General features: G+C 37.1%; 1 long non-coding RNA gene across 1 annotated transcript in view; it reads right to left on the reverse strand.

The window, feature by feature from the left end:
- Window positions 1-10866: 10866 nt before the first annotated feature.
- Window positions 10867-16131, reverse strand: part of LOC116216569 — a 135068-nt gene continuing 129803 nt past the window's right edge. Inside the window, exon 3 of the long non-coding RNA XR_004159624.1 lies at window positions 10867-11007. This is a non-coding gene — a long non-coding RNA (uncharacterized LOC116216569). The remainder of the gene's footprint in view (window positions 11008-16131) is intronic.

The raw sequence follows: 16131 nt of genomic DNA on the forward strand, positions 1-16131 counted from the left end.
TTTCTTTACAGGCCTTATCACTTTTTAAATTTTGAAATGCTATTGATAGGTATGCTGCAGTCAAACTGATATAATGCAATGATGAATTAGGTACAGCTGAATTCCAATATCCCAATATTAGTAGAAAGTATTCTATTATACACATGAGACCCTAATGAAGTCAACACAGCTGCTCATGTGTAAAAAAACAGTAGAATATGATCCACTGAGTCCAACTGGATCTGGCAGCCTTCCAAATTTTCTGAACTGTGCTATTCTTGTTTCAGACATCACAATCACCAGTAGGAGCCAGCATTCAACATCAGAGCATCACTTTCAAGATATAGTCCTCTCTAGAGCTCATTAAAATAACATAACCTCCAGAAATATAATACCCACAACTCTGTTTACATTCACTGCTTGAGGGGGTATTATTTTACTGTGCATTATATTGTAACATTCAGAATAATCTTTATCATATCCTGAACCAACACTTTGCTTAGACCATTTGTAAAAGTCACTGAAAATGCAAATTAAGCTACCAATTTTATTTTAATGCTTTGGAAACCTTTATTCTCAAACTCTCTTTCCTCTAAACTGCAATTTTAACTGTCTCTTTGACCCATCTTTTTCTTTCATCTCCACCTCAGAAAGAAGAAATCGGAATATCTGATCTTTCTCTCCAGTTTCTGCTTTGCCCCTTCAAAAAGGTGGTAACCAATAATTCCTTCCTTCTTCCCTGGCCCTTCTATACTCTGTATCCTTCGTATGCAGTATCCAAACTATGCCTACTTCATAAAAGGTTGGTGGGGCTTTGGGGTTTTTTATGTTCATACTCCCTGACAGCAGCTCTAAGATGGAGGGATTTTTATTTTTTTGCTTCTGTAAATGTCTAATGTGCTTGCTTGAACTGATCACTTACCTTCTAAATGACTACAACATTCTTTTTACAAGTTTTGATAAAAGATATCTTATATAGGCAGCATCTTCCTGAAGATAATGTCTGTCTTACCGAAAGCTACTTTCAATAGCTTCTTCCACATCTATCACTAGATGTGAAAATGTGCTTTTTTCCCCCATGATGATACAAAGATGGTTAGTCTTTTCATCAAGTATCTATCATTCTCACCACTATTTCAGCCAATCATTTTTTTTGCAGGTTCCTGTTTATTTATATTATCTGTACGCTGTATCTTGACATGTATTTTGGCTATATGCTCAGTAGGATGGAGTGGTTTTGTGACGCATTAATACATCCCTACAGTGCTGAAGGAGTTATTATAAAAAGCAGTTATAAGCACAGCAAAAGTATAAATCACATAAATCACAATGTAGAGAGTGTCTTTAATTTACGTGAAAGGAATATAAATATCATTAACCTAAATTTCAGCACAATTTTTTTTTTTAACTGTGTATGCTTTTATTCTTGCTACAGCTGAAATAGACACATAGGAAACAGAATTTTTGAATGTGTGAGATACCAAAATGCCATTCTGATGAGATAATCTGTGGAAATTATTTTAAAAAGCAACTGAATACTATGACACTTGGGGGGGGGAAAAAAAAAAGGAAAAAGAAAAAGTGAAAAAGTGACACACTTAATTTATTATATTAGAAGTTTTCAATATTTTCTTTTGCATTTTTATGCTGCTTGGGAGCCAACAAGGATGAAACCAATGATAAACCAGACTAGAATCAAATATTTTGTCCTTTACCAAGCCTGATCTTGTCATTATTAAAGCAAAACTTACAGTGGCAAATCAGGGAATAGGAGGAAGTTCTTTATTCCAAGATATGCACCAAGCCAAAATTATATAATAATTACAGCACCTGAATAAAACGGGAAAATGTATCTTTATTACTGCTGTTTGCTGACATACATATGGGTCCAGTACTTCAAGAAGTGTAGTTCATCCCCTCTACCTCTGAGAGACACACCAGTAGATAACTGCTTTTGGAATTAACACTGTAGCCTTAGAGAAAAACATATTAAAACATACTTTATTTTATCTCAGAAACCTTTTTGTGCCAATATGTAAATAAGATGCTAATCGAGAGGTGTGCAGGGAAAACATTCTGACACATTTTCAAGCAATACACAGCACATTTATCATTATGTTAATGTGAGATCCCAATGGCAGCATTGCCTTACAGGCATACTTGAGCATGCCAGTTTTCTCTTTTTTAGGAGGTGAAGTGGAAGATAGATTTGTCATTCATGAAAATACAAAGATTCCAAGTTATGCAGTGCAGCCAGAAATCCCAAAATAAATTTTAGCAGTCATATTTTTTCATTTTTGAATCACGAGCAATTTATTATCTACATTTTTTTCCAACTTCTAGAGATGATATAACTTAGGCATATGGTTTAAAGCAGCATTTTAAAAATAATGGTGGAGGGAGTTCAGTGCAGTTTGGTTACTAAAGGCATTAAACACCACTGTTTCATTTCCTTTCAGAAGTTCCACATAAAGAGACAATGTATAGATTTGCTAGGTAAATAAATGAGCAAACAGCAGCCCAAGAGCACCAGATGAGAGAGAACTCCTAAAATGTGCTCAAGTCATTTGCTCAAGGTCAAATCAAAGTCAATGCAAGAATTGGGAAGAAAAAAAAAAGGAATCAAGACTCATTATTCTCGATTCGTCCCCAACAGTCAGATAATACTCCAAAGTTTTAAAAAAAAAGTTCCAAATGTCATATAAATCTTCTCTGAAAAAAGATGCAAATCTCAAGGATATGGCTTATGGTAAGGTTCAGGGAATAGCTTATTCCTGGGAGTTTTAAGTAATGAGATTTAGCTATAGGCCTGCATGAGGAAATGTCCTCAAACTTTCAGATATCCAAGTTTAATTTGAAAATATATTTGACAATGATATATCTTCATCTCCTTACATTTCTCCTCCTACTTCTTTCCAAAAAGTGAGGGGCAGAAACTGCCACAAAAACACATACAGTCTAAAGTAAAGGAAACCCCTCCAATAAAATTCCTGTCAATTTGCTCAGTCACTGAATCCAGGCCTTATTACAGCAACTAAGTGCACATAATGTGCATAAATGCATCAACAATCGCTTAATATTCCATTAGATGCCTTAGCTTTCTTTTATCTTCATTATTAGGCTGTTCTAGAAAATTAGACCCTAGGTCCCAGACATTTGCAAACTAAGAACTATCCTCAAAACACTCATAAAAAGGTAAACTCAAAAAAAAAACACAGAACGAGCGCTTTGTTCTGCCTTCACAGACACAGAAGTTGCTCATGAAAGGGTCAGAGGACACACTGGATAGAATTGTGGGTTAGATTTCTATTTTAACCAAAGTACTACATACATCTTAATTATGATAATACAGTTTGCTGTGGACCACAGCTCTACTTTCTATTATGCTACTTCGTTACAATGGCTCTAAAGTATCAGAAAAACATTTGGGATTGTCATGGATGATTATCAAATTCAGAATCAGTAAAAATAAAAAAAATAAGAGCAGCATCTTTGTGGCAGTTTGTATCATCAATAAAAATGCAATGTGAAGTTTTAAGGTAGACTTAATTTTGGATCATGTAAATGCACAGGGTGCAAGCAGGCAACATTTCATAATTTTCTTTACTAAATCTTTGTACATTAAGGTGAATGGTGGTTTAGACTCACAAACTTACCACAGTCAAGTAAACAAACACAATCAGCCTGTAAGAAATACAGCATTCACTGAGATGACAACCAGAGTCTCCATTGCAGGGAACCTTCAGTAAAATGGGATGTTTTCATGAAACAGAAAGCGAAAATGTGCAATTGGCATCATCTATTAAAGCCAAACAAAAAAAGGGCCTTCTGTTTTAGGAGGTTTATGAGGAACAGTATAAACACTGAGCAGTAGGAGACCTCAAACAAGTGAAAATAACATGGCTGAGATAGACAGGAATATCTATTAAAGGAAACCACAAGTTAACAAGATAATTGAAAGCAGAAAATAAATTAATTGTTGTATGGATAGAAAGCTCACTAACAAAACAACATAGCAACAGAAAATGACTTTCATTAGTTGTGCTCTTTGCTAAAATGAGGTGATTTTACGTCAGCTTTGCTGTCCCAAAGCTAGTTTTGAGCCTTTTCTTGCTATTGGCATTAACAGATACAAGCTGAAAAATCCGAACCTGTGTTTTAAGTTCTTGATAGCCTGTGCATTCAGTTCATTTACCTTTGTGACTCTCAAGCAAAGCATGCTATTATTTTCCCATTATCCATAATCCTCCTATTTACAGGAAATATTTATAAAATTAATGAAATAGTCAAGGTAGAAATAAAATATAATGACTCGAAGTAAGGTTATTGGGATGTCAAATAATCAAGAAGAGACCTCCTATTCAGTGTTTTCCTTAGAAGACTTGCAGCAGTCATTCTACAGGACAGGATGGGGCTTAGCTCAGCATGTTGCTAAACAGAGGTGGCTAAACATTGATACTGCTTCATACTACTCTCAAGTTGCTACTGTGACAACAGAAAAGCCTTTCCTATTGCTTCCAGTCCACCCCACCTCACTCAAACTGAACTGAGCAAAATTTGAGCAGTTTGCTTCACATACACTTAGTCACAGTTGCCTTGAAGACCTGCTTCTCAAGTTGTAAAACTAACATGTAAAGGCTTTTCATAAACTTATCGAGCTGTGCAGGTAAATACCCAGCTTCATGAGCACTGGCTGGGAAATATTAACCATTCAGATCTTCAGGTGCTAGTGAACAATTCACTTGGATCTTCATTGTAGCATACTATTGATAATCCTGCATTTATTAATGCATAATTATATGTAAATTATAGAAGAGGTCAAAGTACAGCTCAGAACAGAGTGTTAAAAGTTGTTTCTTCATACTACATTAGCATCTGCAGGCCTCAACAAAGGAAGAAGCTGGGCTGTATCATGCTGTGCCAATGTGCATACCTGCTGATAGAGCAACCCAGGTGTGCCCAGGACAGTCCCACCATTTAGATGGACAAGGTAAACGCAGAGCTGAACTACTGAGCAGTATGATGTCTGGAATCAGCAAGTCCTTAGTAGAAACAGTTGAAGGGCTGGCGATAAGCTCTCTTACCCATTGCAAGACTATGTCCCAGAGCACTGGGGTTAATTGCTGGGAATGTCAAATGAGAAAGGTTGACAATGAGCTCAAAGAAATTGTAATATTGCTGGTAAACCTTCTGAGCACTTGCGTAACACAGTAAGATACTCTAATATAAGTGCCTTTTTTTCCACATAGAGGAATTTAATGACACACCTTTGCTTCAAACACACTTCCACGTCAAATGCTGTTTTGTCAGGCTGCCCCTATGCTGCCATCTGTCACACAGCAATAAAATGTAAGGGAATATTGGTGGGAAGGTTCAATCTCTGCTGCTATACCACGAACATTTGCCACTGACATCATAGGCCAACATAATTAAATAGGAGGCATCATTTTCAGAGCAAGCATTGTATATTCATGTTTATGTATTTATATGCACAAACAGATACACAAATATTTTTTCGCATTCCATTAATGCTGGAACATGAACTAAGAAGATTAGTGCTTCTTGTGAGTGCTATCCTCAAGATGCCGCATCAGCAGCTCTAAGAGAAGTCACTATTATACTCATTTCCTTCCTAGCATCAAAAAGTTAAATACATTTGTAATGTGGCTGATGCTTTTAGGTCACCTGCATCTACAGGGTTTCTGAATTTTCAGCACTTTTAAGGATTACTTTGTGACACATTCTTGTAAGTAACAATTTTTTGTTCCAACTACAGCTCTTTTTTTTTTTTAATCTCTGTGTCCCAGTTGGGAAAAGGAATATCCGTCTTCTTTTCAGCTGGAACTGCTAATGATTTACTGAATGAACTAATGATTATAACCATTCCTACAGAAATATTTATGCCAGTTGCAATTCAGTCTTTTAATATTTTTCCCTTAAATACAGCAAAAGAAATAAGAAAAACATTTTTCATACAAACATCTGGAACTATCAGGAACATTACACGTGTCTCTTTCCATCCCTACCCAAGATAATCCACTTCAAAATTTCTTTCATATCAAGTGCCTTTAATGGTTTCCGAGTGGAAAAACACAATTTTGCTTTACCTATTCTATTTCAATTCACTGTATATACTGTTTTCATTTTCACATACTACATTTCTCAAATTCAACTTATTGCTATGTAATTGCCTAACATTTAAAAACAGAATGGCATTCAGTCCCAGAGTATATCGCAGAGGAGCCTTAACCAGCAGGAGATGCCTGCTCAATCTGAATTATTACAGCTACAGAGAAATATAGACAGGCTTGTCTTAAAAATTAAATCATGGAGAATATTAAAAACACCAAAGATCAGCTCTCTGAACAAAAGAGGATTTCATTAAAACCATGACACCCTGGTCATGAAGACTCAGATAATTTCATAACACCTCAAAATGGATGTTCAGTTTACCTACAGTGATCAGGATACCATGAGCAGGTACAGACCTTTGGTCATGATCCATCTCATAATACTCTGTAACAAACCAGGAAACACATGAAAGAAAATGCTTGCAAGTTCTTCTTCTCACTAAAAGCCAATCCCTTTGTAGTCATTAACCTCGTACTACTAGGCCAACAGCCATTCTAACTGATGGCCAGAAGTTAAGAAAAAAAAAAGTTTTTTAAACAAAAAGGTGGATGTTATTTAATAGTTGTGGCAGCTACTGTCTCCTATACAATAAATATAGCTCAAGCTACTCAGATGCTCTGAGCAGCTACTCAAGAGGCACAAATGATTCTGAAGAAGTAAATCAGCAAATAATGTGTTTGCTGCCAGCATTCATTTTTCACTTAATTCTGAAGATTTTTTTTTATCTGAAGGATTTAAGGTACAGTAAAGGCTCTTTTTTCTTCTATGTTATACACATATCAGTCCTGTGATAACTACTTTGTTCCTTATCAGAGAAAGAGACCATCTCAGAGTCTAGTTAAGTCTGTCAAGATTTACTGGGACTGCTTTGCATAGTTTCTCAAAGATCCAGTAGTCATAGAGGATAAAGTAGATTCTGTTTGGAAAGTTAGGAAAGCCCTTCTTGCTTTGGTCTGCATGCTGGCTTTGTTCTTTCTTTGTATAAAGTGGGATTAATTTCATTACTAGAAAATGACCACGTAGCACATTTACCATTTACACTGTTCATTAGCATACAGATGTTACACCTGGTTGAACCTATGTGTGTCTATAGTAGTTACAATCCAAAAACTTCATAGTTCAGATTAAAGTAAAGCAAGTAGCGCAGCTATCAGCATGAACCAGTTTAGCTGTTTGGCCTAAGCAGTTCAGCACTTGAATCTCATCAGTTTACCGCTAATCAGACAGAAAAAGAGAGAACAAGTGCCAAAACTGTGGGAGGATGAGAAAAATACCCATGGTATAGACATGAAGGTACAACTCCCTGGTGGATAATGAAGGTATAGGTGATGGTTGACGTATGACAGAACAGGAGGTCCTTAACTGTGTTCCCCAGGGACATCATTGGGTCTAGTCTTGTTCAGTGTCTTATCGGTGACCTGAATAGAGGGATAGAATGCACCCTCAGCAGGTTTGCTAATGATAATGAAGCTTTGGGTGGCTGACACACCAAAAGGCTGTGCTATAATTCAGCAAGATCTGGACAGGCTGCAGAGTTTAGTGGAGAGGAACCTGATGAGGTTCAGCAAGGGCAAATGTAGAGTCCTCTAGTAACGGAGGGATAACAGCTTTCATCAGCAGGGGCTGATATGCCGGAAGGGAGCTCTGCAAAGAAGCACATAGTTGGTTGGGTGGAAAACAGGTTGGCCATGAGCCAGCAGCGTGCCCAGTCAAGAAAACCAATGCTACCCTGGGATGCATTAAAAGAAATGTGACCAGCAGCAGGGAGAGCTCTTCCTCTACTCTGAGGCCACATCTGTAGTACTGTGTTCAGTACTGCACTCACCAATTCAAGAAAGATAAGGATATCCTAGAAGGAGTCCAGCAGAGGGTCACTAAGACAATGAGGGGCCTGGAGCACCTCCTTTATGAGGAAATGAGAGAGAGGTAGTGGAGTCTCCTCTAGAGATATTCAAAACCCACCTGGACACTTTCCTGTGTTACCTAATGTATGAAACCTGCTTTAGGAGGAGTTTGAACTAGATTATCCCCCCTATGATTCTGTGAAGGGCAGACATATTAAAAATGAAAGGTCCTAGCGAAGCTTCTCTGCTGCTCTAAGTACTCATACGCTCTTTGAAATGTGTTTGTTCATTCATAATCTGACCTTAATTAATAGCAATAATAAGACTGTGGCATTTCTTCATGACTTTAAATTATTTTCTCCACCCAAGAATGCAAAGTATTGCAAAGAACGCTGCAAGAGTGGGTAAAAAGCCATCTACACCTCCCAGTCTGTGTAAGGATGATGATCTGATGTTGTATTAGCATTTAATTTTCTTGCATTACTCATGCACCCAGCATGCTTTCTTCATCCATGAAAACGTATGATTTCTGTATTAATCTTGAAGCTGACATTGCCAAGCCCCACACATACACACACTATCCCTTCTCACAAACAGCAGGCCAACACAGAACACATATTCTTGCCTCTGAAATCAGAGTATATAATTGTGTACAAAACCACACATTTGATTACTAGAATAACCTAACAGAAAACTTTCCAAACAGAAAGCTACTGTGGTGTGCAGTTAATGATCTTTTACTGTGAAAGCATCTATGTAAATAAAGATGTTCTTGCTTTAGCTCTAACTCCCCTTGTTAATTAGAGAATTTGCCTCCTTTACTTGAAGCATTCACCTTTCTTCCTTTGTAGTGGCTGGAAACTATTTGTTCAAACAATTTCCATGTAAGAAATGCCACTGATAGAAATGCCTCTGATCAAAAGCTGCTTTCTTAAGTATATAATACCATCTTTGTTTTAAGAAAAAAATAGTATTTGCAGTTCTTTCAGATATACATTTGCTCAGCTAATTTTGATGATGGATTTTAAATAGATTAGAACCCTTATCAGTAACTGAAAGGATATAGCAAAGGAAAAATGTTTGCTAGGAATTATCCCACTTTCAGAAAATACAGTGTGGTGGCGTTGCCTTATTTCAGTAGTTCTTCCCCCTATGTGAAAATAATAAATTTGTGTGCTTTCTTTGTTTTTAGGAAATATGATTTATTTATTTCTCATAATAGAGGTGAAAGAGTTTGAACAATGAAGAGATTTAATTCCTATCTTGTATTCAGGAGAATTTCCTGCAGCATGTGTGCTGCCTCTTAGGCATCTCCCATAGCATATCCATGCCTTCAAGCCACTGAAGGCTTGGCTGGAATCTAGTTTTTGCTACAAAATCCCCATTGTGTACCATGACTTTTAAGTCTTTGAGCCTGTGCCTGCAAAACAGCTGGGCAGTCTTAGAGAGATTTAAGGGCTTTAGATTTAATACTGGACAATGTGTCCCAGTGAGCTTAGGAATAAGAAATACCAAGCCAAAGAAAACCCATGGAGCCTTCTGCTGTCACTTGCTCTGTGGCTCCAACTCCAGGCTTTCTCTTATCTCCCACCCTATGTCCAAGAAAGCATTTGAGAAAGGAAATTCTTGCCATTGGAAATAACTTGGAAATATCATTTTAACTCCTCTGACATCTTCAGAAAAAAAGGATAAGACTTTCCTAAATTTGTCAAAAAAAAAAAGCCTTAGCCTCCATGATGCTGTCAGTGAGGGTGGAGGCAAGGAAAAAGCTTGTATTGATTGCATAAGGTTAACTGCAAAGGGGCTGTGAAAATCTATTTTTTCACACAGCTTTAAAAAAAAAAAGATGTGGGCTTCAGAGATGTTAAAATGTTGTTTTGAAGTTGTAAGCTGTGTCTAATGGCTTTAGTAATACTGCTGTGCAAAGTTGGAACTCCAGAAGTTATCCAATGCAAATGCACTGGAGGAGCATAAGAAAATATATTCTTTATGTATGAAGTGTGTCCTAATCTGTTTTTCTAACTATCAGCTTTTATCAGTTGATTAGATCCAATAATCCAAAAATCCTCTTACAAAAATGTGGACAGTCTACTTCTGGAAACAATATGATTTGATATATTTCATTCACACACACTTTTTATCTATGATACAGCTGAAGCATAATTTTTATAACTCAAAGTGTACACACACAGGCTTTTATCTAATAGATTCTGGAAAAACTGTATAAAAGTACCACAGGCTTCTTAAGTCCTGTTCAATGTTCCCCAGTATCATCTGTAAAAACTGTTCTTATCTGATACTGGAAGTGATACCTATCAGTTCTACTTCATAAAACTTCTAGAGCTTTCATTTTCATGCACTTTCACATTCTTCACGACCAGTGATATTGATATGCCATCTAACAGCCTATCCGTAGGATGACTGCAGTAAATAAGTAGTACTAAAAATATCACAAAGATTGATCTCGTTTTTCCTGCCTGGTTATCTATGCTCAAATTATTAGATAGTTCCCATGGGCATAAACATGGTCCAAAAAATGCCTTTGAGAAGCAGTGCAGAACATTCTGGATGAACACTGACACTGGAGGATAGTTGGGTAAGCCCAACTTTTTATACACATCCAAGTACTTTCACATGTGAAAGGAGTGCAAGACCAGGAGGATTGTCTATGGTCATCTAATCTCGTGAACCAAACTACTCAGGGTTGCCCTGGCTAGTTTGTTGAGGTCTCAGCTTGATTATTGCTACCCGAGTGCATTCTGATGCAGACCCTCCTGGCACCATCACAAACACATTTGCAAGCTTATCTTTTAATATAACATAGCTCCACTGTGCTCCACAAGAGCTGGCCTAATCTGTAGTAACAGATCAATATGGCTGCTTGCTGTAGCAGTTTATGTGAGCTGCTTACCTGTGTGTACCAGGGCACTCTGAGCAGCTCCAAGGCCATCTTCTCACTGTCCTCACATGCAAATAATTCCCCAAAATATCCAGGACGTTTTTAATGGCTAGTTGCAAGCCTCACTGCCTGGTAAGCTATGAAGAATCGCTTCTGCAACATTGAATACAAACAAGGAGGACAAATAAGAATCTCCCATTAAAAAACAGAGACAGAGGAATGCTGGGTCTAGAGGACTGAGGTACAGGCATGGGATAGAGAGGTGAGCAGTTTCCAAGGGAGCAGCAAGGAGCTCTGAAAATAGAGAATGCAACAGCAGTGTTTTGAGAACTGCGGAGCAAAGAATTCATGGGTTTAGGGCAAACCAACAGAAGCAAAAAGAAGATGGATCTTTGGTTAGAATACTGGCAGCATTTCCCTTTGGCTTATGCTCCCTCTATTCAGTATTGGTTTTCAGGAAGGAGATGAAGCAGTTTGGTAACTTGGGTTGGTAGTATATCATATAGCACCAATAAAACTGTAATGGAGGAGGAACACCCATTCCCCAAACAAAAGCATTCTCAGCTAATGAAAACTGTGACAGAATCATTACCACCATAGGGGTTCTGATTATATCTGTTGATACAAGATTGATTTTTCTTGGCCCACAGTCAGCTGCTATCTCAGAAAAAAGCTCGCAGCCAGATAGCCCACAGGGGGTTATTTTAGAGCCACTGACCTAGGCGGTACCGTTTGGTTTACTGTTTTCTTGTGAGTGCTCCCAGACATTTTGGTGCCTGCATAAGTATGGAACTAGCCAACAGCAGCCAACACAGGTCATAAAACACAGTAATAGAGGATTTCCATTTCAGCTGTGACTCTGTCCCGAATTCAGGGCAGCTGCCTAGGAAGCACTAGAGTTAAGGATGTTTATGATTCAGGAGAAATTTCTAGCCCAAACAGTAGTTGCAACTTTTATCTCTTTAGCTTTGATCTCCTGTATATCCTACGTTACATCATTTTCCCCCTTCTTACTTTCTCTCTGAAACAAAACATTTTTACACAAATTAGGAACTTAAAACAAATACAGTTCCGAAGAGCAATAAAATAACAGCTCCATCTCAGATATAATTTCTCAGCAAACACAGTGAATTCCATCCTGGCTAACTCCTTAGCCCAAACTTTTTATTTCACTTTTCCAAGCACAGTATGTTCTTCTGCAGTTTCTCTTAATGTCTAGCACAGCTAGACTGGAATTGTGAGTGTGAATGCTAATATTCTCCTTGTCTTAACACAGCACTAAATGAATTTGACAATGCTGTCATCCAACCAAAACACCAGTCTCACCAACAAACTGCATAAACTTCATCTTATGGTTTGACCCTCTGGTTAAACTCAACAAATATTCTGAAAGGAAAACCCCAGATTCATCAAAACTCTCAACAAAATTGTGTGTCATGCCAAAGTTTTAACATAGTTGAGGAAAGTAAGGCGGAACTTATTCCTTTTAAAAACTCCATCCAAGCTCAGTATTTGAGGAGATGCTAACTGTGCGTTCTTCTGACTTGTGCTTTCCATTCCTTACTATGTATGGAGTTCTGCATAAAGAAGTAAAAGCCAGGCTGATTTTCAAAGCTGTCATTTAAAACCTAAATTTAGATTGTAGAACTGTTGTATCTCCAGCAACAATTCTGCTTACAGATACTTAGTAAGATTTTTTCTAGCATCTCTAATTGCCACCTCCCATTACATTTCAAAACTTTATTTATCATCAAAATACTTCCTGTCACCCCATAGCAGCAAAAACATTACCATCTTACAGATAAAGACCTGAGGCACAAAATAATTACGTTTCACCCACTGCTACAGCAGAATTTTGAAACACCGCCAGTTTTTCTCCCATACCAAAGGACAGCATTTATACAGATGCTAGGAACCTAACAATAAAAAAAAAAAACTTAAAACAGCATGTTAGGAAAGACATCTGGTATGATTGGCTCAGCCAGTCATAATGAATTGCGTGAAAGACTTATGAATTACATTTAAAAAAAAATGAATTACATGAAAAAATGATTAAACCATTGAGTGTACTGTGCGGAGTTCCATTAAAAGTGTACCTGCTTCATAGTAACTGATGGCTCAGAAAGGCAGAAGCTTGACTGTTTGAAGTTTAAACAGTACTAAACAAATCACAAATTGGGATACTCACAGAATCAAAGCATGCTTAAAGTTGGAAGGGGACATACTTTAACTTGGCAGGCCACATGAGGAGTTTCTGCTAAGTTTCTCCAAAATCTATGCCCTATTCAGGTAGACAAACTACTAGCCCTGGCCAAGTGACCTGAGCCAGGTGAGGACAGCAAGGACGTGCCAGACTTGCTGTGCCTGGGCACTTTTAGTGTGGTTGCATCAATTCTGGTGCTTCCCGTGCCCTCTGGGATAATCACACACATGCAATACCTTTGCCATAATTCCAAGATCAGCTATTGCTTAAAATAAGTCAAGTAGCAAGTCTAGAAATTACTCTAAAATATTTATCCACGAGAAGATTACAAAATGATCCATTTGAGTTTATGAATACTTACAAGAAAGAAAAAATATAGATCAGACATTTTTTCTAAACTAATATGACACAGCAAGATGTTGCCAGTGGATGGAAACAAAAGCTACATACATTCCAGTGATTTTAATTGATGCAGTTCTTTCAACTTTAACGCATGCCTCATGGTTTAGGGATTTTTCCTAAGCCTCCAACTATTGCAATTATTTCATGGCTGTTTCCTCTAAAAAATATTTAATTTTTTTTTTTTATATATGATGGCTACACAAGTGAAATGATTATGAACACTGAAGTCTTTACTACCAGAAGAATAAAAAGATTTCCATACTTTTCTAAGTATGATATTGGCAATGAAGAAAATAAGTTGGAAACGAATCACAGAACAGTTTTAAGTGAACATGAGATCTACATGGGAACAACTTATGCAGATGAGTTGTTCCATTCACTTTGAGTTTCATTGGCATGGATAACTGGAATGGAAGAAAGCAATTCTAACTCAAACTTCTGGACATGCAAATATTAGAGATGATTAGGCCTGTTGTTGTGGAAAAGGCTGAATTAGATGTCTGTTATGGTTCTTTCTCAACATGAAATATTTAAATATATATATTTGACACATATCTATGAATGTCCAGTTGCATGTCCCACTCACAATGCATCCGAGGGATACACTGTCAGCCTCACACTGACATATCCCACAGTGTGTGGCTTTCAGCCACGAATCTTTGATACTGATATTTAATAAAGTCTGTAAAAAAAGAAAAAAGAAAACAAAACATGGAAAATTAAACAAAGCAACATTCTTGAGCATGCGTGACTACTCTGAGTCACTGTTTTAGAGATAAATGAGGGTTGATGAGGGAGCACAGCAGTAGTCTTAAAGTCAGCACATAATCTTTTGGAGAGAAAAAAAAGACGAAAAAAGACACACAATTCATTTCTATTAGCATATGATGTATAAGGTTGTTTTTCAGTCATGTCAGACATTATCTGATGTAACGAGTTCTGTCAGCAGCGTGATGTGGCAGCACAACACGGTATGACAGAACCTCAAAGAGAGTGATTGTTTCAGGTCTGTTTTATTTAGAAACACTATCTTTTCACTGGCTCCTAACTTTGAAATAGTGCCAGGCTGGTGCAGACTCACATTGCTGGAAGACACAGATATTTTTGCCATGCTGTCAAGACGTTCCTTCTAGACAGATTCTGTAAAGTTTGCAGGATTGTCACATGTGTCTCATTAAATGAACTGACATGCTGAGGTAGCAACATAGGTTACTATTTATAGAACCCTACTGGGGCTCTACCCCCTACCTACCTTTCAGGTATATACATCAGATGGTGCCAAATACTATGCAGAGTTATCCATACAATTCAGAGCTGTAAATTTAGGCTCAGAATATAGTAATTTTGTAGAAAGAATTGAAAGTGTGAAGCACAGTGAATGAAGAAAAAAGGAGCTGAACTGTTTGTGACTGCCATCTTAATGCTCTGTTTTGCATACAGCTGCCCGTTTGTTATGATATTGAATTATCTTATTTGTCCCATCTAAACTGAAATCTTCTTGCCTAATGTCACTGTAACGTACGTGGTCCACTGCTGACATCTCACTCCATGCCAGCAAAAGTGATCAAGTGTTTACAAAGGACCATGCTTAGTTCCTCATTCTCACAGTAAAGCCTTCAGGGCAAGCTGCAGGAATAGAGGATAAAATTAAAGTAATAAAAGGAAGTATTATGTATTAATTTTTATTAATTTGGATAAAAATAATGCCAATTCTTTAGTTGTCCAAATGGGCCACGTTGTACTCTAAGCAGAGTACAAAACAAAGGAGATATCACATGACACATAAGTGGGAGAATACGACTGCCCACTTGCCGTGATGCTTCTCTAGAAAGGTATATTCTCATTTATCAGGACAGGAAAAATTAAAGTCACTGAGACTTCTTCAGTCAAATAAAAACTAAATGTAGCATTTTTTCCACCAGCATATCAATAAGACTTAAAAGAGGAAAAGCCCTCTGCAGTGACTGAGATATGATCTACACCTACACATTTAAAGAAATATGAATTGAATTTCACAACGTATATCTAATTACCTAGAAAAGGGGATGAACCGCTGTTTTCACACTAGTAGGTTCAGAAGTTTTATACTTAGATTGAGTTATAGATAGAAAATACCTTCAAAATATTGCAGACAATTGAGAACACAGTACAAAAAGTCAGAATAAAACAGAGAGATACGTTATACCTGAAATAAACAAAAGAAAAGAAGATCATAATTAAACACAATATACATTCTGATGAGCATGGTAAATAGGATCTATATCCATAACATTACACTATCAACACAGACTTGAACAACGCACAGAAAAAAAATAAAATAAAAAAAGAATAAAAAAAAGAAGAAGAGGAAAAGTCCTACAACTAGGAAAGTTATAGCACCCAAATTCTATCTTGAAAACTTCTCACATCTCCCTCCACCACTTTCAAAGCTGGCTGACGAACCTTGGATATTTCTATAACTGACCAAAAATTGGTAGGAGTATTCAGTATTTCAGTATTTTTAACTTCACAGCTCTTTTGTAAGACTTCTTACGAATCAGTGCATTTCAGATAACAGTCGATATGCTACACTGAAATATAAAAATAAAACAGCACAAAAATGCATGTGACAGAAATATACAAGCAACTCACTGAGATTTGTACAAAACAAAATAGATGAGAGAGGTCATGCT

This window comes from Meleagris gallopavo, chromosome 4 (assembly GCF_000146605.3).
Source record: "Meleagris gallopavo isolate NT-WF06-2002-E0010 breed Aviagen turkey brand Nicholas breeding stock chromosome 4, Turkey_5.1, whole genome shotgun sequence".
In the NCBI taxonomy this organism is placed as follows: Eukaryota; Metazoa; Chordata; class Aves; order Galliformes; family Phasianidae; genus Meleagris; species Meleagris gallopavo.